The sequence below is a fragment of the Castor canadensis genome, chromosome 15 (assembly GCF_047511655.1).
Source record: "Castor canadensis chromosome 15, mCasCan1.hap1v2, whole genome shotgun sequence".
Lineage (NCBI taxonomy): Eukaryota > Metazoa > Chordata > Mammalia > Rodentia > Castoridae > Castor > Castor canadensis.
Genome location: NC_133400.1, coordinates 7,469,897 through 7,493,440, shown reverse-complemented (window position 1 = coordinate 7,493,440; position 23,544 = coordinate 7,469,897). Strand labels below are relative to the sequence as shown.

The 23,544-nt window shown below is 42.2% G+C and overlaps 1 long non-coding RNA gene across 2 annotated transcripts in view; it reads right to left on the bottom strand.

The window, feature by feature from the left end:
• Positions 1–23,544, bottom strand: part of LOC141417183 (uncharacterized) — a 115,064-nt gene that overhangs the window by 59,491 nt on the left and 32,029 nt on the right. The window contains exons 1-2 of one of the 2 annotated variants that reach the window (XR_012441770.1): positions 5,344–5,650; positions 4,214–4,422 (exon numbers count right to left, since the gene is read on the bottom strand). The exons of the other annotated variant lie outside the window; for it this stretch is intronic. This is a non-coding gene — a long non-coding RNA (uncharacterized lncRNA). Of the gene's footprint in view, positions 1–4,213; positions 4,423–5,343; positions 5,651–23,544 lie in introns of those variants that run through there. 2 annotated transcript variants of the gene reach the window in all.

Below are 23,544 nucleotides of genomic sequence, written 5' to 3'. Positions count from 1 at the left end.
TATCTTGCCTTAGCCCCATGAAAGAACCAACAGTAGATATCAACAATTCAATGATATGCCTCATGAGAACAGGTGTACTGGGGTTGTGGGAAGAATAAAAAGAGAGGTCATTTACTAGGAATTTACCCCTGCAAAAACTTTTTGTCCCAATGACCATCTCAAGGAATTTGTAATGAAATATTCAAAGCCAAGAACAAGTGAAAACAGGACTCGATTGAGTCAAGAGCAAAGCTTCGTACAACCTTAAGGGCTTCACCAACCCAATTCCCATTAATCATTCAAAGACAGATGAGGCAATACTAAAGTCATCCCTCCATCCATCCATCCATTCATTGAGGGGGTGGTGGTCAAGGATTTGGATTTGGGATTGGGTTGGCTGATCCTGCCATTCTGGTTACATGTGTGTGTGTGTGTGTCTGTCTATCTGTCTGTCGTAATCTCTGTGGCTCAGTCTTGTCTTCCATAAAGTAGGTAAGATAAGAATATCTGATTACTGGGGAAAGAGTGACAACTTAGAGAGTTCTGTAAGTATCAGAATTCTGTCAGGGACACAGAAAGTGCCATATAAGTGCTAGCTATTATTATCATTCATTTACTAGTCCATGAAGAATGGCTATGTGCTATATGTGGGGAATACAGAAATGCTTCTATGCAGGCAAAGGAGACGGGCAGGTAAGTCAATGACAGTGGTCTATGTGTTGAACAGTGACAACCAGTAATGACAGAAGTGATGTAGAAGCTGCCAGTGGTGCAAAGTGACTGTAGGGGGCTATTTGGAAGGGGGAAATCTCAGAAGTTCTCCTGGATGGGCTGACAACTACTGGCCTAGGAGAAACAAATGAGTAAGAGAAAGGTGTGAAGGAGCACAAGGGTAAAGAAAGAAGCAGGAGGGTATGGGGAGAGACACATGTGTTATGGTCAGACCTTCGGTTTACATCTCAGCTGTGTTCATTTCTAATCTCAGTCAGAGATCTCTGCTGTTTAGTTTCTTCTGCTTCCCTCTTTTCCTTCAAGAATGCTGCCCCAGGTTGTAATTAGGTTATATTTGTGGGTAATCGCTTCTTTTCATTTCACCCACTAAAAGTTGAGCCCCGTGAAAGCAGAGGTTTTATCTGTCTCTACATCGCTGAGTGCTCAGCTCTTAGTGCTTAGTATATGACAGGAGCTCAACAAATTTGTTACATAAAGAATTAATTGGGTCACTGCATGGGATGATTTGAGTGGGTCCTCTAAAAGTTCCTGTGTTGAAAACTTGAACCCCAGATTCATACAAAGGTGTCTGTGGAGGGGTGAAGGTGAGCTCTTGGGAGGTTAACATGGATGAGGTCATGAGCTTTCTAAGCAGAGAAAGAGAGACTGAGCTAGCATACTTTCTCCTTACGTGATGGCCTGTGCCATGTTACGATGCAGCAAGAGGCCCTCACCAGATGCCAAGCAGCTGTGGCATCATGCTTTTGGGCCTCACAGCCTCTAGAACCAACTAGATGTCTATTCTTTATAAGTTATCTGTTCTACTATTTTGTTATAGTAGCAAGAAATAGACTAAGACACTGTATACTTGGTTGTGGACAATTCAGATACATTCAAATTTCTTTAATTAAAATGAAAGCCTTCTGCTTCCAAGTCATTCAGATTGTTTGCCTCCCTAAATATTTTTCCACTATTCTTCATTCTCCTGATACTGGTGTTTTTTTTCAAAACAAATTCTCTGTGTGTCTGCACATACCTCATGTGCTTGATTATAGGCAAGATCATTGTTGAATGCCAACAGTGGTTGGCATACAGCTCAAATCTAAATTTTATTGGTGACTCCATTAGTTACAGTTGGGACAAATGAGCACAAAAGAACACACAGCTCTCTTGTCCACAAATTTCATTATCCTGATCATGAAATATATGGACTATAGATGAAAAACCCAGAAAAAATGACAACTATATATTGATATAGGGCCTCAAATTACATACTTCAGAACACAATGAGATCCATATTTCATCTGGACTGTGAATAATCCCAGGAGTGTGATAAATAATTCCAGGAACTACAGCTGAGAAAGATAATTGGGGAATCAGAATGTGGAATTTTAAAGGAATTTCAGACCAGGAATTGTGAGCCCAGATGTTAGTGTCTCTTGCCTAAAAATAGAAGCTGCAGGTAAAAACCCAGTGGAAATAAAGCAGTTACTATGTTCTAACCAAATGCTCTCACTTGCAAAAGTAAAAAATACCAGCTCTATCATTCACCCACTCAACAAAAAAAAATTAACGAGTATATTCTGTTTGCTTGTTTTATTTTATTTTGGTTTTTGATATGGGGTATTGCCATTTAGCACAGGTTGACCTCAAACTTGCAATCCTCCTGCCTCAGATTCCCGAGTGCTGGTGTTATAGGTATGTGCCACCATGCCCATGCCCGGCTCTGTCAGGCATTGTTCTAAATCCAGGAAATATGGAAGTGAGCCAAACTCACAAAAATCCCTGAACTTATGAAGTTCATATTCTCATGGAGAGACATACCATAAACAACTACATATTACATTGGATGTTGAAACGTGCTATGAAAATAAAATAAAATACAGCAAGAACACAGAAAATGTAGGGGTATGATGGCGCCATTTGAAATAGGGTGATCAGAGCCTTCCCCATGAGAAAGAGAGCATTTGGTTAAAGATCAGAAGGAGGTGAGATGAACCACATGGATTTCTAGGGGAAGAACACACCAGGACCAAGGCGATGAGATGTGCTAAGTTTCCCAAGTGGGAATGTGCTTGGTGTGTTAGCAAAGGGTAAGGACCAGTGGGTGCAGAAGAGTGACTGAAACCCAGAAAGAAAAGGACGGATGAGAAGGAAATGGTGGGCAGTGGGAAGTGGAGGCTGGTGGAGCACAAAGACACTTTCAGACTGGCTAATTCTCTCTGTAAAACAGAAAATTTAGAAAGGGTTTGAGAGGCATTAAAAATAAAGACCAAAATGAAATTTTCCTCTCATATAATCAGAAAACATGGCTCAAGATATCTAATGAACAAGCAGAGTACTAATTTATACCCTGCCTCCAATTACTTCTATGGATATGTAGATACATACATACCTGTACATTTATACACACATGCATATATGCATATTAATGCCACCCAAAGTTATTTTTTTGCATACCAGCAAAGGTTAGCACTTCATACTTTGGAAATATAGCTACCCTGAAGTGAAAAACAGGAATTGGCCCACTTGAACATATGCCTTTTTCACCAGAAATGAGAAAAATTGACATTTCCAGATAGTAAATGGGTTTTCTGATATTTTTAGGACTTGGACAGCTGAAGCCCCTGAACTGAAAAGTAGTCCCTTGATCACAGTCCTAAAAGGATTCCCCAGCCCTGAGAGCTGGGTCTCCAATGGGATTCTGCCTGAATTAAAAGATGGAACCATTTCTAACTTAGGGCACTGTCCAGCTTTGAAGTTTGCCTCAATAAATGATCCATTTTTATATACACCAGAGCTGGCAAATGACAAGGTATTCCCCAATGGAAAGCTAGTACAAAGCTAATCAGGGGAAAAGCAGCATTTGAACGAACACTCTGTATCTGTCTTTGAGCAATGATGACATAAAAGAAGTGTTTCTTCTCTCCTGAAGCATTTGGCAAGAGTGAGGCCATATTTTAATAAGCAAAGCATGTCCAATTCCCTCAAAGCATGTGTGTGTATGTGTGCACATGCATGAGCACACATGTTTACATGAGCTCAGTGCCAATTCCCATACGATGTTTAAGTCAACACGTATCTGTCAGGTGGAGAGAGGTGGATAAAACATGACTTTTTCCCCTCAAATTACTCACAGGTAGAACAAGAGAAGGAAGGGGAAGCTGAAGAGGAATGGTAGGGAGTAGGAGAGAGAGGCAGGGAGGAGGAGGAACTACCTCATGCACTTCATGTGCATAATGGAAGTAACTGACATCTCCAGTGGCTATTGAAGACACAAAGCATCCCCCACACGTCTCTTGCTCTTTCCCTCCTTGTTCTTCATCAAGTTATGATCAGCTCACCTGTTTTGTGTGCTCAGTAATCACTCCCTTGGAAAAGCCTTTCCTTACTTCCCCGCTCCACTCTAGGAAGGCGCAAGGTGTTCTTTGTGCATCTCAGTCACCTGCTCTATGAGTCGATTGCTGGGATACCAATTATGACAGACTAAGTGGCTCAAAGCAACACAAATGCATTCTCTTACCAATCTGGCCATCATGTGTTTGAACAGAGCCTTACAGGGCTTAGTCAATGTGTGGGCAAAGCTGGTTCCTTCTGAAATTTCCAGGGAAGAATGCTTTCCTCACTTCTTCCAGCCTTTGGAGGCCAACTGCTTCCATAGGCTTGTGACTGTACCACTCCAACCTCTGTTCCCATCATCCCAGTCTTCTCTACTTCTCCCTCTGCCTCCATCTATAAAGATATTTGTGATTACTGTTACTGTCCATCCATATAATCCAGGATAATCTTCCTATACCAAGACCCTTAGTTTAATCACATCTGCACTTTTAGCACTTTTGCTCTATAAGGTAATCTTCACAGGTGGATGTTAGCATAGACATCTTTGGGAGTCATTATTCAGCCTACTACACTCATGTTCTATGTTTGTTAGGCATGTGTTTTACACGTAGCTGACAGAGAACTTAATGAACCCTGATTAATTTTTATGAAATAAAAATAAATCCAGATGTAGATAACATTAGTTTTGCATACAATGTCAACACAAGTACTCCACAGATAATTCTCTTGACCTTTCTCTTCTAGTCACAAGATGACCCTGTAGCTAGAGACACCTATAGCTGTGTGTCTGCTTTGGAATTAGGAAGAAATAACACAGGGTGACATCAACTACATCCATGTATCTATATGTATATCTGTTTGCCTGTCTGTCTGTCAATCTATCTATCTACCTAACACTTGGCCAAAGCTTTCCAAAAACCCTCCCAGGGGATGTGCTTTAAGTCTTAACCAAAAGTTGCTCATGGTCACTTCTATTTGGTTTTCACTTTTGACTAAGAGCAACCCTTGAGAGAAAAAAAATTAGATTTCACCACTTGAAGCCTCAAAAAATTTATGAATATGTTTTAAGTCACCACACACTACAATTATTTTTATGCTTTTTTTCACCTGAAGTCATTAAGTGCATTACCTTGGAGTAGGCATATGTCTCCTTGTGGTAGTGATGGTAGGTGGAATTAACAGCTGCCCTGTTTTTAGCACTATGAAGATTCTAATAACTCTGAAAAAATTCCATCTATTATTTCATTGGCTCTTAAACAACTTTGTGAGACTGGCATTTGTATTATAACAGATTGATCATTCAGAAATACTTACTACGCAGGCAATCAGCTCAAGGGAGGAGCGTAATTCTTCTCTCTTGACTTTGTGCTGGGCCACATGACTTGGTTTGGCCAATGAAATGTTAGCAGGAGTGGCACTGGGCTTTACAAATGCTTGACTGGTGGGACTTGGGCTCTGACCCCTCTACCATTGCCATGAAAAGAGCATGCTTCAGCCAGCCTGAAGGAGAACGAGGGCAAGGGCAGCAGAACCATACATGGGTGATACCCAGCCCATCCAGTCACATGGATGGGTTGACCTGTTGGAGCCAGCCAATAAAGCTCAGAGGAGCCCATGGGACACACAGATGCCTGCAGAATTAAAAACAATGGTTGTTTTAAGTCACTGAATTTTGGGGAGCTTTTAGATAGCTGTTAAACATTACAAGCATCATCTCCATTTTACAGATGTAGAAAGAGGTCAATGGTTTGGTCAAGGTCACACAGCTAGCTATAAAGTGGTAGAGACCTGGTGAATACACTTCCAACTTCATTCTCTTAATTATAACGAAATCCTGCTTATTGTTGAATCAATTCCTAAATGTTAAATCATCCTCCCTACAGCCTCAGCTTTTCTCTTTAAAGAACAACATCCTAGTGACAAACTAACGCAAGTCGGAGAAAAAGTCAATAAGGATCTTTTTGGCAAAGAGGAAAAATGAAAATATGAAACAGAGTCACACAACTCAAGTCCCTTCTGACAAAGCCCCATTGGTCTGATGAAGCAGACACAGAAAGGATTTCACTTTTAATTTAACCATCGGGCTTCTCTGGCTGAGAAACAACTCGGTTCCCTTTAATTTGTCAGAAGATGCAGTAGTGAAGTAAGACAAAAATATTCCAAGTATAAAATGCCTCTAGTCACAGAAGGCTCTAAATTGTATATGAGTTTGCATTGGATTTGTTCTCCTGGTGACCGTGCCTTCTTGCCACACCAGAGAGCTGTGATACCACAGTCACTGAGCAATTGGAAGGAGAAATCCACCCATTCCAAAGGAAAGCCAGTTCACCCTACTCCTACCTTCTGGACCTCTCTGTGCAGAGATACTGGGCCGGGCTCACATGACAACACCCAGTGAATATTTTCACAGCAAGGTCCAGGTTGAAGTTCCTCTGTAGGGTCAGAGAAGGAAAGAAACCTCCAACAGGCATGGTACCCATTAAACATCACCCCTGTGTCCCTGGGTTCAGTGTTCATGTGTACAAGTTACCTCATTTCATTCTCACAGTAATTCTGTGATACATATAGCACCCTGGTTTTACATTTGGGATGCAGAGGTTCACAAAGGTAAGCAGAAGTTACCCAACTACAAAGCAGAAGAATTAATATTTGAGAAATTTTCCTAACTCTTAAGTAACTGTTCATTAAAACATGTAATTCATTAGTGGAAAGATTAATTTCTGAGTCAAAAAAAAAGCTCTGTTAAAGGTTTGGGATTGGTGAGTAGAAGACTGTATTATATAAGAAGCTTTTAGCTACAAGTGAGAAAATCTATTAAAAGTGGTCTAAATAATCAGATGTATTATTTCATACAACAGAGTCCATAGTTGTGGTGGCTCTGTGAGTTGGTTCATTCAGGCACAGGTACTAAACACAGAATAAATACCATTAGCTCTTGTACTCATGGCACATATTATCTGTCACCTATTCTATTATTTCTGTTTAGCCTAAATTCATCCTCGGAATCTTTCTTAACTCAAGATGTCACTAAGCTCTTATCAACGAGCTGGAGTGGAAAGCCATATAAAGCCCATTATCTTCTTATCCTACTCTTTCTTGATCAGTTTGTAAATAATTATGAAGCATGTACTCTGCCCCAAGCTCTCCTGATGACCAAACTAATGGGAAAAATACAAGAGAATCAGGGCAAGTGATCCTTGGCCTCAGTCTGAAATCTTGCTGGAGAGGCAAAATATATACATAGAACAGACTATCCTTAGTTTAAAAAAATAAGTATACTGCATACAGATAATTTGGAAGGTCACCTTGGTTTGGCTTGGTTTGGTTGACCATGATTTTGTGACATTCTTATTGGCAGCCTCTTCCTTCCAACCAGAATATTCCTGGCATTTACGTCACTTTGTTTTGTTTATTAAATATATTCTCAAAACTAGGAAACTTCTGACAAAATGCAGGCATTTTCATAGAAAAAAGTAGGATTTGTAAAATAAACGGTCTCTGTTCAACCATTAATAGTTGCTATTGATGTTCATGATGCCGAGGTTTTGTCTTATCAGAATTATCACACAATCATAATTGCAAAGAGAATTTTAAATTGTCTTCTCTGGATGTGCTTGTTGTTGTTTATATTCAGCCCCAAACATAATTATTTTAAAACTATTTAATCTTGTTTAACTATTTTGTTCCTACCCTGCAGCTGCTTCCTTCCTAAGTTTGATAAAAACTTGATGCACAATCTTCATTTCAGGTTTTGCATTTCGCATCAAATTTCTTTAAAGAAACAACTCTGGAATTTGGAAACACCACTGACTGAAATTTCAACTGTGCTGCAGTATTTTAAATGAGGTTTGTATGCAATGATGTTTAACAAGAAACACAGCTCATTTCAAGAGATTTGGCAGTGAGGGCCGTTTTCTTTGGTATCTGTGATGTCAATTCTCAGTCAAGGGACCAAGCAGATTGAATGCTAGGATGGAAGATTATTAGGAAAAGACATGGATGAATTTGGAAATAGGCATAAATTCAAAAACAATCAAAATTAAAAGGAGAGTGAAAATTTAATCATGTCACAAATTCTCAAACCTATTTGGCCAAGAATCACAAATCTGGCCACAAAGGAGATTTCCATAGCATCTGCACTCACCATCATGCAAGAACATCATATTTATTTGGCTATTAAAATCCATCCCTCCACTGGATCCTGCCCACCAATTTCTTTCTCTGATCTTGCCCAATTAATATTTGTTTTTTGGTTTTATAATATAATCTATAAAATATTGAAGGCTATCTCTTTTTTAAGTTTACAACTTACCCTTTAATGTTTTGGCAATTCTATTGTTTCCTAAATTTAATTTTTTCACTTTTCTGATAGTATACTGTCTTAATTTGGCCGACAAAGGCAAGTAACATAAGGGGTTTTAGAATATCATGATAGGATGCCATTTTAGTATAATGAATAAATTAGAACAGGTTTCAATTAAATGAAAAAATTTACTTATTATGAAGTGAAGACATGCTCATTGTAGTAAATTCAGACTCTTAGAAAATAGAAGAAGCAATTTCAAAGTCATCTTTGATCTCTCAGAATAAGCACTGCTAACATGTTGGAGTGTATCACTTTTACACACTTATAACTACATTTATCTGCATTTTCTGTCAATAGGATCATGTGTCTTTGGCTGTCTGCCTTTCCCTACTAATAATATGCCATGGCCATTTTCTCCATGTCAATAAGCATAGATTTTAATAATCATATTAGATGCTGCATGTGATTCCACCTTATTGACCAAAAAGTATTCTGCCAATCCCATGTTGTTAATTGATCCAGTAGGGCAATGCTGATATTCCAATATTATAAACCAGCCTGCTGGGAACCACACCTGTATCCTAACCTACTTATCATGACCTTGTTGACCTTTGCAAAACAGAATAATGGGCCTGCTGTTTGCTGCTTTAGAAACCTATCATGGTCTCTATTCTCTGGATATCATAAGTGATAGTGCCTGATGTGGATCTGGTGCCTAGGATGCAAAGCCAGGGAGCTGGCTTGGGGGTAGGGGTGGGGAGATGGAATTCCTATACTCTCCTGGGGTTGAGGATGGCACCAAGAATAGGAGGGTAGGGGGCTTTAAGGACTTGTTCAAACATTTCAACAAGGGCTCCAGAAATAGCTGGGAGATTCAAAGGCAGAAGCTGGGGAGTTGGCAGGGGCAGTCCAGAGAAAGGTTATTTGCTCCTATTAGTGTCGCTGACTTCTGGCCTGCTGGGAGGGAAACTAGCCTTAGAAAAAGAGCAAAGGAATGAACATGTTTTGGATGCACTACTAACACAGGGGCCAGTTTATTTCCAATTCTGCCTAGAAACAAACCTAAGAAGGTGAAAGTCTTAGAACTATTACTCTTAGAGCCTCCCAGAAACCACCAAAGCCTCTCACTGACCCATAAAAAATCCCAGGACTGCAGTTCCAAAGTTGCCAGTACCAAGGAGTGGCCACCGCCCAGAGAGTGGCTTTATCCATTGTCCGATGCTGCCTCCCTCTGCCGGTCAGTGCAGGTGAACCATTTTTCTTTCCCAAGGAACACAGTGGCTGACTTGGGAGTTTGTAGGCAGGATTTAAAGAGTGTGGTTGCAGGGGCTGTGGGTGCTTCATAGCCCATGATCACTCCCTGTTAGGGGAACACTTCCAAGTCACATTGTTGCCTTTTCCCTCATGATGGATGGGCAGCATGGCAGTATGTTTGTTTTGCCACCACTATCATAAATGGCTCATAATTGCCACAATCTCTCTGAAATCAGTTGTTTCTACAATTAATGACTGATTTCTCAGGGCATTAACATCCGCGGCAACAGTTCATTAGCTATTGGCAAGTGGGAATAGCTACAGTTCGAAGGTCCTTATTCTGCCTTCAGAAGACTTGCCAATGGGGAGCAGAGACTTGTGCCCAGAGGAAAATAACAAAGAGGATAGCCTTTACAGGCACCTGGAGTCACAATGCAGTCTGGTGGATCTCAGCAAGATTCTTCCAGTATCTCAGCCTGAAACTCAGGGCTAGGCAGCCAAGAAACAAGAGGATGGAGGTGGAACAAGAGCTAGAGCTCCTTCTGGTCTATGATAGGGAAGAATTCTGCCCATTGCAGAAGTAGAGTCTGACCTACCGCCAAGCTTCTGGGATACAGAAAGGTGACAGGAGAGCAATCCATGGAGCATGACACAGGGGGAATTGGGCAACAGGACAAGGAGACTGTGACATCTGATTGTAGAGTCCAAGCCACTGCCTTTCCCCCCACTGAAGTTGATGCTACACTAGAGCAGACAGACAGCAGACCTGCTCAGCAAAGCATCCTCAGGGCTTACCCCACTGCCTATCACATGAGAAGTGCTCAATAAATATTTGTTGAATAAATAAACCAACTGGAGAGGGAGGTCATGCTAGGGACAGAGTGGGGTTGAGGCAAGAGTAAGACATGCAGGTTCAGAATAGAGAGCAAGACCTGCAGGGAAATGGAGCCCAAACCCTGTCTGAACAAGGGCAAAAGGAGACCTAGAAAATGGGAACCCATCTCAAGGCACCTGCCTTTGAGATTCAACTTTCTAATGGCCCCGGCCTTGGTTAAGATTAGCTTGAAAGCTGGACAGACCCAGGGAAGGCTCACACCAACACATCTCCAAGACACAGGACTGGGGATATAAATCTTCCCCAAATAGTGATCACCCCATGATAGCTAACATGACCACCATTTTGACCTCAACTTCTCATTTTAGCTCCACCACAACTCTTCTCTTTCCTCCGCACTTGCTTCCTCTTGTTCTTGCTACACATCATGACTTTTCTCACTTTTGGGCCTCTGCATACACTGTTTTCTTTGAATCAATTGCTCCACTGCAATTCCTCAGAGAAGCTTCCTCCCCAAAGAAGATGCTCCCAACACTTGGTGCCCCTGGGTAGCACTGTTAGTATCTCTGGATGTCCTCTCACTGTTTATTATTGTCATTCCCACTGGACTGTAAATGCCACATACCCACATGTACTGTATTCAGGATCTACTTCCCAGCACCTAACCAAGAGCTTGGAATGTAGTGGGTTTTCAACACATATTTTTAAATGAATGAATGCAAGTAAAGGAAGTGCTTCATTAGGCAGCGAGCAAGACACTGGAGGAATCTTCCCAGTAATGGGTTGTCTTCGTGACACACACCTGTGGCTATCTTAGGACAAGTGACTCAGAAAAACACAAGTAAAGAACAAAGCAAATCATGGACCGATATGGCTGGTTTCCTCCCTGTGTGTTTTCCTTTGCCTACTCAAGCTAAAACAGCACATTTCCTGGGAGGCTGGGTATCTTTACAGATGAGTTCATCACTTTCAAGCATTTGACACAGGTTGACTTGTTCTCATCTAAGATCATACCCTGATGCTTGGTATCACCGGTCTCTGACCTAAAAACACATCAGAAATATCTTGAACCCTAAATGAAGTCAACGTGGAATTCATTGACCTAATCTCTATGACAGGCATTATAAATAATTTTTAAGATTAATATATTTTAGTGTTTGTTTTTATTTTTTGTTTATGCCTCTTAAAAATAAAACAAAAAGAAATGTGCTGTGGGGGAAACTCAGGGCTGGCTAGGACTTTTAGAGTTTTGTCATCTGAAGCTCCACTCAGGGCTGAAGGGGCCAGGATTAGGGGGAACCAGCAGATGAGTTCAGAAAGGCAGGAACAAAAGCTGAGAGAGATGACCTCACTTCACAGCACCAGAGGAACAAAGCTCCTGACCAGCTCTCTGTGATGCTGCCTCTGTTTGGTCCCAGCCTTTGTGACCGCAGCTTAACAGTTTACACGGGTGACGTGCAAGTCACTTTCACGTTCATTAACTCATTTGATCCTTACAACTCCAGAGCAGACAAGCAAAGCAGGACTTATTCAACCCTTTAGGCCACAGGAGAAAACAGAAGCTCAGCTTGCAAGTCCTACTGCCCAGGCCAACACACCCAGTTGAACCACCCGTCCATTTCCACTCTCCTGAGAGAACCCTTCCCCTAGCCTCAAAATACAATAATAATACTTACTAACACTCATTGAGGGCTTTTAGATAACACTGAAGACTCTGAAAACTGTTTTACATGCATTATCTTATTAAATCCTCCAATAACACCATGAAGGCATGCAGTACTGGCTGTAACAAATTATCACGCACCAACATGGTAGCTTCAGACAACAGAAATTTGTGGTAGCCCCGGAAACCAGAGGTCCAACATCAGTCCCATTGGGATGAAATGAAGGTTTCAGCAAGGCTGGTTCTTTTGGGGGCACCAAGAGGAATCAATTCTTTTTGTTTCTCATGTCTGCTGGCATTTCTTGGCTCATTGTAGCATCACTTCCAGTTGCAAAGCAAGTATCTTCAAATCTCTCTATTCCAATCCAACTCCATCTTCACATTTTCTTTTTCTCTATGTGTCCTTTTTTAAAATTATTATTTGACAGTACTGGGGTTTGAACTCAGGACTTTGTCTTGCTAGGCATGTGCTCTACAATTTGAGCCATATCCCTAGCCCATTTTTCCTCTGGTTATTTTGGAGAAAGGGTCTTGCTTTTTGTTCAGGCTTGCCTGGACCATGATCCTCCTATATTAGGCTTCCCATCAAAGTTGAGATGACAGGCAAGTGCCATCACACTCAGTTATTAGTTGAGATGGGGATCTTGCTAACTTTTTGCCTAGGCTGGCCTGGAACCATAATCTTCCTGATTTCAGCCTCCCAAGTAGCTAGGATTTTCTGTATCTTTGAAACCTGTCTCTGCCACTCTCATATAGGGATATATGATTGTTTGTTGTGTCATTCACAGTCTACCTGGATAATCGAAAACAAACTCCCATCTCAAAATCCTTAATCACATATGCAAAAACTCTTTTTCCAAAGGAGCTAACAGTTGTAGGTTCTAGGAATTAGGACATGGGTTTATTTTGAGAGGCCATTTTTATCCTATCACAAGTAGGTAATGTTATTATCCTTATTTTTCAGAAAGAGGAAACTGAGGAACATAAAGATGAAATCATATGCCCAAGGTCATGTGGCTACAACAGATGGCACTAGAATTTAAAGCCAGTCACTGACACCAGTTTGCTAAACTATACTGCCTTCCTAGCCTGCCCAGCAGTTGGGCAATCTTTTTAAAGAAATAATAAAAAACAACTCCAAAGAGTGTCTGTTACTCCCCCCAGGCATTAGATTTGCAATCAGCACTAGTTTCCTTTGTTACCCCATGGCATGGTGCCTACTAAGTTGGTGTTGGTCTGGAATATGGTCTTCCATATACATGTTCATCTCATTCTGTGAATGAGTCAGCCATGTCTGAAGGACTCTCATTTACAAAGAACCACATGTCCCCAGAACCATAAAGGCAAGGGCTGCTGACCCTCACCATGTCCTACTCCAAATGGACGCTTTGCCCAAGACAGATCAGGGAACAACCTTGATTCTGGTAGAACTGGCCCAGGAAAAGATGGAGAGTCATAATTCCTGCATAAAGAGGAAGAATTTTGCTTAGAACTCCTTTCTTATTTCAATGCCTTACAAGTCTGTAATGCCTCAATACTCCAATAAAACCACCACCACCCCCAGGGCAAATAGGTAACAGAATCCAAGTGACCAAATGGCTCACTTAGGATTGGTAGGAACCTCTTGGACTGTACCTTTTGATAGTGCATCAGAAAGGAGGTAATTTTCTGGACCTTCTTCCTGCTTTTCCACTGTGGACATGGTTAAAACAGACCCAAAACTGATAGACCTTGTGAAAAATGGAATGTATTGACTCATCCTCTGGAATCAGATCTGGTAGGAATTGGTTATAATCGTGACCGCTCACTTTCCTGGTTTTCCAAGTACAGCTGAGCCATCACCAATCCAGTGTACGCACAGTAGTGTATGGTCACAGCATTCCATAAGAAGATAGGAACAGAAACATTGGGTGAGATCAGAAAACCAGCAATGGGTAGGGAAGATCTCAGAAACAAGTTGGAGGATCTGTACTTAAGAAGAGAAATAATTATTTCAGAGGTCTTCTCTCTGTGGGCCGAGAACAATCAAAAAAGCCAGTTTCCAAAGTCTTAAGGAGCCACCTTCAGGTCACTACAGAGTAATTGCAGGTGACTTTAGAGTTTAAGATTACCATATGGTGGGCACCCCCCAACTCTGTCTTTTGATCCTTCACAGGGTAGGATCCCCACTAGATCATTAGGATCTGTGTACTCCCAAGTCCTTCCCTGCCACAGAGGGCCATTGTTGAGCCAGGGTATGAACCCTGAGAGCCCCACTGTTTCTAACTTCATAGGGCAGAAATTGCAGAACCATTTCATTGTTTTTGCAACCCAAGTTGCACACTTATGCCAACATACAAATGTGTCCCTCGAAGCCATAGCATTTTAGCAGCAAAATGAAGCTCTTTTAGCCCTAGAGCCTTTGTGCAAGGCATCCAATCAAATTTTGGGTCAGAATTTGTGCTCAGTGTTCAAATTCTTAGTGGAGCTGAATCCTCCTACAGACCCTATGAAACAGCCTACATACCTTCTGAGGAACCAGGAGAGCTAAAACAAAACAAAAAAATTCACATGGCATCTTTATGACTTTGTATTTTCTCCCCCATGTAGTAGCCTTAAGAATCCCTACCCCTGGTCTTTAAAAAGTTCTTGTAAAGAATACATATATGAAGTCTGGGCATGGCAGTACACATCTATAATCCCAGCTACATGGGAGATAGAAGCAGGAGGATCACAATCCAAGACCAGCCTGGGCAAAAAGCTCAAGACCATATCTGAAAAATAACTAAAGCAAAAATGACTGGGAGCATGGTTCAAGTGGTATAGCACCTACCTAGCAACTGTGAGGCCCTGAATTCAAACTCGAGTAATGCAAAAAAGAAAAAGGCTACTTACATGAGAATGCTTTGTCAACTATAACATCTTAGGACTAAAGATTTTTCATCAAGGGAAAAGTAAAAGGCAACAACGACAAAAAAGGATTATTTTCAGAATCAATTTCATACATCATCAAAACATTTTATGTTATTATAGCATAGTTTCATTGGTGATAAAGAAGTCTTTTAAAATTAAGGTTTTGGGTCATCCCTGTACTAGGAGGACATTTGACTCAAAAAAGCAAGAAGTCATCTACTGGCTAGAAGCTGACCTGCAGGGTCAGGGTTTACACTCAACTACTTGTAACTCACTCATTTCGTCCAACAAGAAAACATCTACAATTCATGAACATCTGATTGCATCCATTTTTGCTACCCTAGAGGCAGGAACTGTGCAATTTTAACCCCTGAGCCTTGCTTTTGTGGAAAGAATATGGACACATCCATTCTTTCAGAAGAATCCTTGCTGCTGCCTTTCCGGACGCTGAGCCAGGCAAAGTCAGCTTCAAAGCCAAGGCAAGTGGAAGATGATGGCTTCTCTTCCACCCCAACAAAACATTCTGCCTTCCACATTTAGAACAGAACAATGGGAGTGAGTAATACGCAGGGCATTGGTAAGAATTAGAAAAAGAGGCTCATTCTGGCCAAACAATTAGAAAAAGATGCTCTATTCTCTACGTGAATGCAGCCTGGGACCAGTCCCAGTTTAAATCAGATCTGAAATGCTTCCTTTGGTCCACAAGGCTCTTGCCTGTCGGTTCCCATGTGTATGGGGAAACTCTACCCATTCCTTAGTCATGCTGGCTACTTGCCTGCCTTTGCCCTTGACTTCCCTCACCAAGAAGTCCTCTCCCCAATCCTTATGCACTTTTTTACCTGGAAAACTTCCATTCATCTTCGAGATCCATCTGTGGTAAGCCCCCCAGGTGAAACCTTATTTCACTCATAAGTCTTCTACCTGCCCCCAATTCTACTGTATGTGGTATGAAAATAGGAACCTGCCTGTTTTGTCACCCTTGTCTCTCAACAGCTTATGGTGGGTGCTTTTTAACAACTGGATGAATAATCAGTCTGTCTTTTAAGCCCCCATAGCACTCTGTATATGTCTTGATTGGCCTCCAATGCTCCATGTTGGGGCATATATCACCTTATCTTCTAAAAAAGGAGTTCTTAGAGGGAAGAGTTTGTGCCTTCTAAGTTCTGCATCTCCACACAGAGCTTGTCAGAGCTACAGTACTTGTTGACTCAAGGTTTCCAAAGTCTGGGTGCAAAATAGCAAGCTGCTTTCAACTCTCCCATGATCCATTCCACATCCCTCACTGAGCAGTCAGAATCAGAAAAGGGAAGGTTGGTCCCTCTCCCCGGGCTGATGGCTTCCCTTAGGCTGGTGCACCTGCAGAGAAGATCTGAATCCCTTCCTTCTGAGTGTGTGCTGTTGACCTTATTCTGAAGGATAGACCAGGCAGACCCTGTGTCACAGAAGACACAGCAGACAGGATTAGATTTCCTGACTTTTCCATCTGTAAACTCCGTTGACTGTAGCTTTAAATATTTATGAGCAATGCAGGAAGTTTCGCTGGAACAGAGAGGAGCTGGTGGGGGAGGACTTGCTTCTCTTTTCTGGGGGATGCATACAGCAGAGTTGGGGGTGCAGCAAATGCGTTTTCAGCACTGGGATCCTTTCCAAGCTGGGGCACCAAATGTCACTCTGTCCACAGTGGGTGGGGTGACTGTGTGGGGATTTTAAATGACGGTTTTGTTCTCTTCCATAAGCTGTTTTTCTTATTCCAGGGGATGTACTATTGACCCAATCATGGAACACAGACACAATGCAGAAAATTGTCTCTCAACCCATTCCTCCTAGGAGGGGCCGAGCTATTATGTAAAGAGGCACAAAAGGTTTAATTGGGGCCCAAAATTTCAAGTCAATGCTGAGTGGGCTGGGGAAGTTAGAAGTAGGATGGTGGGGAGAGACGATCTCTTTTTATTTTTATTTATTTTTTAGATGAGAGAAGGACTCTTCCAGATATGCTCTGCCTGATAGTTCCCAGCAGAAATGCTGCAAGAAAGATAAGTCGTGACAATCACCACTGTTTATGCAGAATCTCTGGCCAACGGCAAGTTTTCAAATATGCATCACCCACCACAATATCGCCTCCCTCACTCCGTTTCCACTGTTGGATTTTGTTGAGGATGGTTTTCATGATTTGCACACATTTTGCAAGCAACGTGAGGACCAGCTCCAAAAGAAAAGCTAATCAGGGCTCTACCCAGAGACCCTGCAATCGAAATCATATGTGCTGAAGGAAAAATTAATGGAAACGCAGGAAGGGAAGGGTGCCTTACTGACTTCCTTGCAGAGAGGAGGAGCTGACAGAGGGGTATCTTCCCCAGCAAAGGGTCTGCAGGATTCCAGCTGTGCACTCGCCCATTGTATTTATCATGCATGAGGCAACATCTGTAAAGAACATTTGACATTCCTGGGCCCCAAACGTCAGACTGAAGGAAGCGAATGAAATAGCAAAACAGTTTGTGCTGTGAATAACTTCTCAAAGCAGGGAGAGACACTGCTGATGTGTCTTTCAGGCAGTTCTGTGGAGCAGGACAGATTTAACAAGAACCAAGTCACGAGGAGGGAGAAATAAAACCACACAAGCAAGCAGAGAGATAGCACAATTTCTCAGAGGTCACCTTTACTTCTGGCTCAGTTCTTGAGGGACCTTGCAGGTAAAAGTGTGACTCTGATTGTGAATTCACAGGGTCCCCTGACCTATGATGTGCTGAAAGAAACAAGATCCCCATAACTGAAGAAATGAATGCCAACAACATGAAAGGAAAGAGCCAACATGGTTCTAAACTCAGGAGCAGTATAGTCTTGGTCTGCTTAGTAATTCTAGGGGTTAGGAGGGGGCTTTTTCATCCAAAAACAAGAATTTAAGAAATTCACTTGGCCTACCATCAGTTATGTGATGGCAGTTGATCGTGGCACCAAATTAAATGTTTGACCCAAAGATAAAGATGCATTCAAAAATCCACAGAGCCTAAATCAACCTCTGGAAAAATATAACTCTGGCCTCAGTGATATTTTTTTCTTACTTTTCAGCAACCTCTCTCCTTCCATTTCAGGACCAGCTAAGCATCCCACTTAGTGACTAAAGTCTCATGAGGTTAGAGACCCTGCTCTGGTTTTTATGTTGCTTTCTGGAACGTATTTCCACATGTACCCCTTAAGGACACACACATACGTGTTGGGGTAAAATGCACATTGAGGCCTACACATAGGCGCTGGTGGTTAGCATGCCCCTTCCCTCACATCTCACTGGAGATAAGGACCACATCGAGCAGGTTCATCCAGGAACAGGTGCTCATAGCTGCATTATAAAGGGGCCTCATTAAGAATTCCTCCCAAAAAAGAACCTCACGAACATGTGTCCTGTGTCACCAGCTAAATATCACATGCTTTATTCCCATAGTCTGTCTCCTGCCTTTAAAAATATAAAGAGAAAGCTGTTCACTTTAAAAATTCAATTTATAAATTGCTCTGCTATGCTCTGTAACCACCATTAATAAATGATAATTGACTCTACCATTCTGGAACCACCCTTATTTCACTTGGGATCCAGAGTCAACGATCTAGCAATAATGATGGCCATGTGCTCAACCCCACACGCCTGGGTGAGTTTCCAGAGACAGAGAGAATGCAGGCAAAAGCAGCAAGGTTCCCGCATTACTTAAAGTAGCTCACGTTCAAAGTCACCATCAGAGATGGGGGAGTGGTCGGGGAAAGCGGCCACTGTGTGTACTTTCTTCAGGAGGCTGTATGTGGCATGCAGGTGGGCACCGATGGCTTGAGAGACACTCAGACTGAAAAGACCAAACCTAGTGAGAGTGCAGCATCCCTTATCACACACTGGTAAACCAGCTTGAGTGACCTCTTGCCAACAGGGGCAATTGGATGCTGGCCCTTCAGAGGGAGAACTCAGGAGACTCTGTCATATGTAACATTCCAATCCCACCTAGGGGAGCTGCTTCTCATTTCACCAATGCCCTTTTCTTGTCACCCCGACCTGCTCCAGCTGCTCAGCCTGCATTTCTTCTTAGAAGGACAGCCTCTTCCAGCCACTTTTAACAGTTAGCTCCTTCCAATGGCTATGATGGAAGGTAGTGTTGCGTCCTCACCCAGAGCTTTGGCTGGGTCCTGGAAGGTTTGCTGGCAAGATGGAGCTATTGATCAGAATGCTGTCTACGGGTTCTCCCCAGCATGTTACTGGCCATTCAGGACATTATGAAAACTGAATTGTACCCTGTCCCCCTGCCAAACTCATCTGTGGATGCCCTGACCCCCATGGGATAGCATCTGAAAATGGGGTCTTTGGGAGGTGACAAGATTGAGATATGGTGCAGAGGGTAGAGACTGGTCTGTGATGGGACTGGTAACCCTGTACTTGATTTCTCTCCACCATGTGGGGACATGGCAAGAAGGTGGTAGCTGTGGCAAACCAACAAGAGGATCTTCACCCAGAATCCAGCCATGGCACCCTGACCTTGGGCTTTTGGCCTTCCCAACTGTAAAAAATAGATGTCAAAAATATTACTATTAAAAAGAAATCAATGTCTGTTACTTGGCTGCCCAGTCTGTGGTAATTTGCAGATTACAACAGAAAAAAAACAGCTCCACATAAAAATTTAGTTAAGAATGACAAACAACTGGTACAGTCGTCCCCCCCTTATCTTTGGGGAATCCATTCCACGTCTCCCAGGGAATGCCTGGAACCACTGATAGTTCCAAACCATGTATATATGTTTATATATTTAGTTTTCCTATGAATACAAACCTAGCATAAAATTTAATGTATAAAATAAGCAGCAAGAGATTAGCAACAATAACCAATAATAGAACAAGGATAACAATATATCGTGATAAATTGTTTTGCTGTGGTCTCTCTCAAGGTATCACATGTATGATTTACATATGCACAGCATGGATATGCTGGACAAAGGGACGACTCAATCCTAGGTGGAATGGAGTGGAATGGTGGAGATTGTGTCACACTACTCAGAACAGCACACAATTTAAAGCTCATGAATTGTTTATTTCTGGAATTTTCCATTTATATTTTCAGACTGTGGTTGCCAATGGGTAAGTGAAACCACAGAAAGCCAAACCTCAGATAAGGGGGAAGCACTGTATTCTGTTCATAGAGACAAAATGCTTCAAGACACAGTGAACCGGGCCCATCTGATCAAGTCCGAACACTGACACCACTATTGCAAGCCACCCCAGCAAGTGGCTGGGCTTCCCTAGATTTGGTTCCTGGTCTATAAAACTCCATGACCACAGCCACACAGCCACACCAGAGGTGTGTCATGAAAAGTGTGGAGTAAGACTCAAGGACATTTAGCACCATGCTGGGCACAGGGTAAATGCTCAATAAATACACTTCAGCTACCCAGTGAACTTGGAAAGAAGGCTACTCTTAGGAAGAAGACGATAAGCAGAAAACGACCTTCAGAAAACAGTGATCATGGGGGTACCAACCAAGATCCAATGTCTGGGGTATCACAGACATTGTAGCTCCCCCAGATTCATCTTTGCTCACCCAGTACAGCACCCACTCCAACCATACCACTGCCCCAGACAAATGTCCAAGCCCCAAGCCACTGATGAGGCTCTGATAACCTAGCTCTCTGAAGTCCAAATATGAGCTCATCTCTGTCCTCACCCAACACCCAAACCCCGCTATCCACCAGCAACTCTGTTTTCATTTCAGTATCAACATCTGGTGCCTCTAATTCTATCAACACCCAAACATATGGAAAGAACGACAAGCCCCAGCGACATGAACCATTATTTTTAAAAAACAAACTGGGTCCTAAATACCAATTGATTGCTAAAAGGGCACTTATGGAGGTTTATTAAGTACACAGAACATAAATCTGTTTGGCATGTAATTAATTCAAAATTACAGGAACACTAAGTGTGCAATTAAATCTACACGGAATGTCTAGGCCCTTCGCTGGCATTTACAAAGGAAGCTATGGGAAATTCAGTAGCTAGAAATTTATTGCTCAAAATACTGGTAAATTAGGAATATGTTGATTGAAATCTAGCTTGCTGTCAATCTGCAGTTATAGGCCAATTAAATGTTCAAAGTCTTCCAAGTCAGTGGGCAGATCAGAGCACTCTGCTCAGAATAGAGTCTGATAGTCATGGCTAAGTTTTCCCTCCTGCTTTACCTCCACAAGTGGCTTTGTTGCCCTGGATGATAAGTACCCTGCAGATGAGCTTCTATGTATCTAAATACTTAATTGGCACATTAAACTATGGCCCACAGGAGACTTGGCTGATATAAAAGAAACGTTATATTTGTAATACTCACCATGGACGAACTTCACTACTTCTAATCAGAATAAAGTCTTTCATTCTGGTTCACTTTTAAGCAAAAGCACAATATGAAAAATGTGTAAAACAGCTCGGCTCTGGTGGCATGCATTATAATCCCAGCTACTTGGGAGGCTGAGATTAGGAGAATGGTGGATCTAAGTAAGCCCTGGCAAAAAAGTTTGTGAGACCGCCTGTCAATGAGAAAAAGCTGGGTGTAGTGGTGCTCTCCAGTCATCCCAGTTTTGTCAGGAAACCTAAAATGGGAGGATAGTGGTCCAGGCCAGCCTGGGCACAAGCCAAAAAGAGAGACCCTATCTCCAAAACAACCAGATCAAAAAGGGCTGGAGGTGAGGCTCAAGTAGCAGAGCACTGGCCTACCAAGAGTGAAGCCCTGTGTTCAAAACCCAGTACCACCAAGAAGAAAAAGTGCAAAATGAGGACTCCAAATTCATTCTAGAATCATTTTCATTCCTTTCTAGACCCAGCAGCAGGTTGGGGCTGCACAGACCTATCCAGTGCCCAGAGTTGCCCTGTCCCTTCCTTGGGTGATGGTGGGCTTCACACATCCCCCTGGTCAACATCAGGACAGGTGCTCCCAGATGTCTCATGATACCACCTTCATAAGCACCTAGGAAGTTTTGAGACTGAGAAAACCAGTGGCACCCCACACTGGCCAAACCTGAAGAAAACCATGTTCTGTGGCCTCCCGGGGACCAGTCTCCAGACTTTTGACAATTTTCTTGAAAATGTCACTGCCTTCAGTTGCTCCAGCTGCTGGAGTTTCCAAGTGTTTTGCTTTTGAAAAGAATCCTCCTCACCTCGACATTAGGAAGGGTGGGGTATTCCACTCATTCCATCTGTGTGTGTGAGAATTGCACTGGCTACAAGTAAAATAAAACCCAACTACTAATAGCTTCAAAAACAGTAGTGTACTTTTCATCATACAACAAGAAACCTGGAGACATGTGGTCCAGGGCTGATACCATCTCTAGGATATTATGTCCTACCCTTTCTCTGTTATTTTCTCTGTCATTGTACTCTGTTTTCATTTGTCACCTCATTGCACAAAATAGCTACTACAGTGCCAGCCAATGAACCTGTCGGGCTGGAGTACACTGGAGCGTATTCCAGCAGGGATGAAAAGAAAGGGGAAAGCCTTAGTCTGGCAAAATAGATGCCCACTTCTCCTAGTGGCCACTTGATAAAGGAAGACTGAAGGGAAAAGCATTCCAACCAGAGAGAAATTTGTGTGTAAAAGAAATGAAGGTTAAGAGAGATCCTGAAACAATCTCTTTTTTTTAATTTGTAAAGAAAAGAGGGTTGGACATAGTGGCTCATGCCTTTAATCCTAGCTACTTGGGAGATGGAAATCAGGAGGACTGCAGTTCAAGGCCAGTCTGAGCAAAAATTCAACCTGAGATCCCAATTCAACCAATAAAATTTTGGAATGGTGGTGTGTGTCTGCCATCCTAGTTATGTGGGAAGAGTAAATAAGGTCACAGACTAGGACAGTCCAGACATAGAAATGAGACTTTATCTCAAAAAATAAGTAAAGCACAAAGGGCTGGCAGTATGGCTTAATTGGTAGAGTGACTTTGTAGCAAACATGAGGCCCTGAGTTCAAACTCCAGTACCATCCCCTCAAAATAAAAAATAAAATGAAGAGATTTATTTTGTTCACGATTCTGAAGGTTCAAGGTCACTGTGCTGACATGGGCTTGACTCTGAGGAGGCCCCTCATCAGAGAGGCCTCATAGTGACAGGCATCACGGAAGGATCACACGGGAGACACAGAAAATCAGAGAGGAGCCAGAAAGCCTGACCCAGGGGTCAGACTTTGTTGTAACAGACTGTTACAACAACTCTCTTGAATGAACTCACTACTTAATATTACTTAATAATGCCCTCAATGAGCTAAGTCCCTCCCACGAGGCTCCACTTCTTTTTTTGGTTTCTGTTTTTCAATTAGCATACATTAATTGTACATTGTGATATTTCCATACATGCATATAACATGCTTTGATCAAATCCATTCCCTCTATTATTTCTTACCCCCTGCTCCCTTTTTAATCAATTTTAATGAGTTTCATTATTGTATTTTAATGCACACATATGAAGTACTTCGATCATATTCACCTTCCCTTCACTCTCCTTTCACCCCTCCCACTGAGTCCCAGCCCCAAACCTCCCCTGTGAAACAAACCCCTTAGCTACACC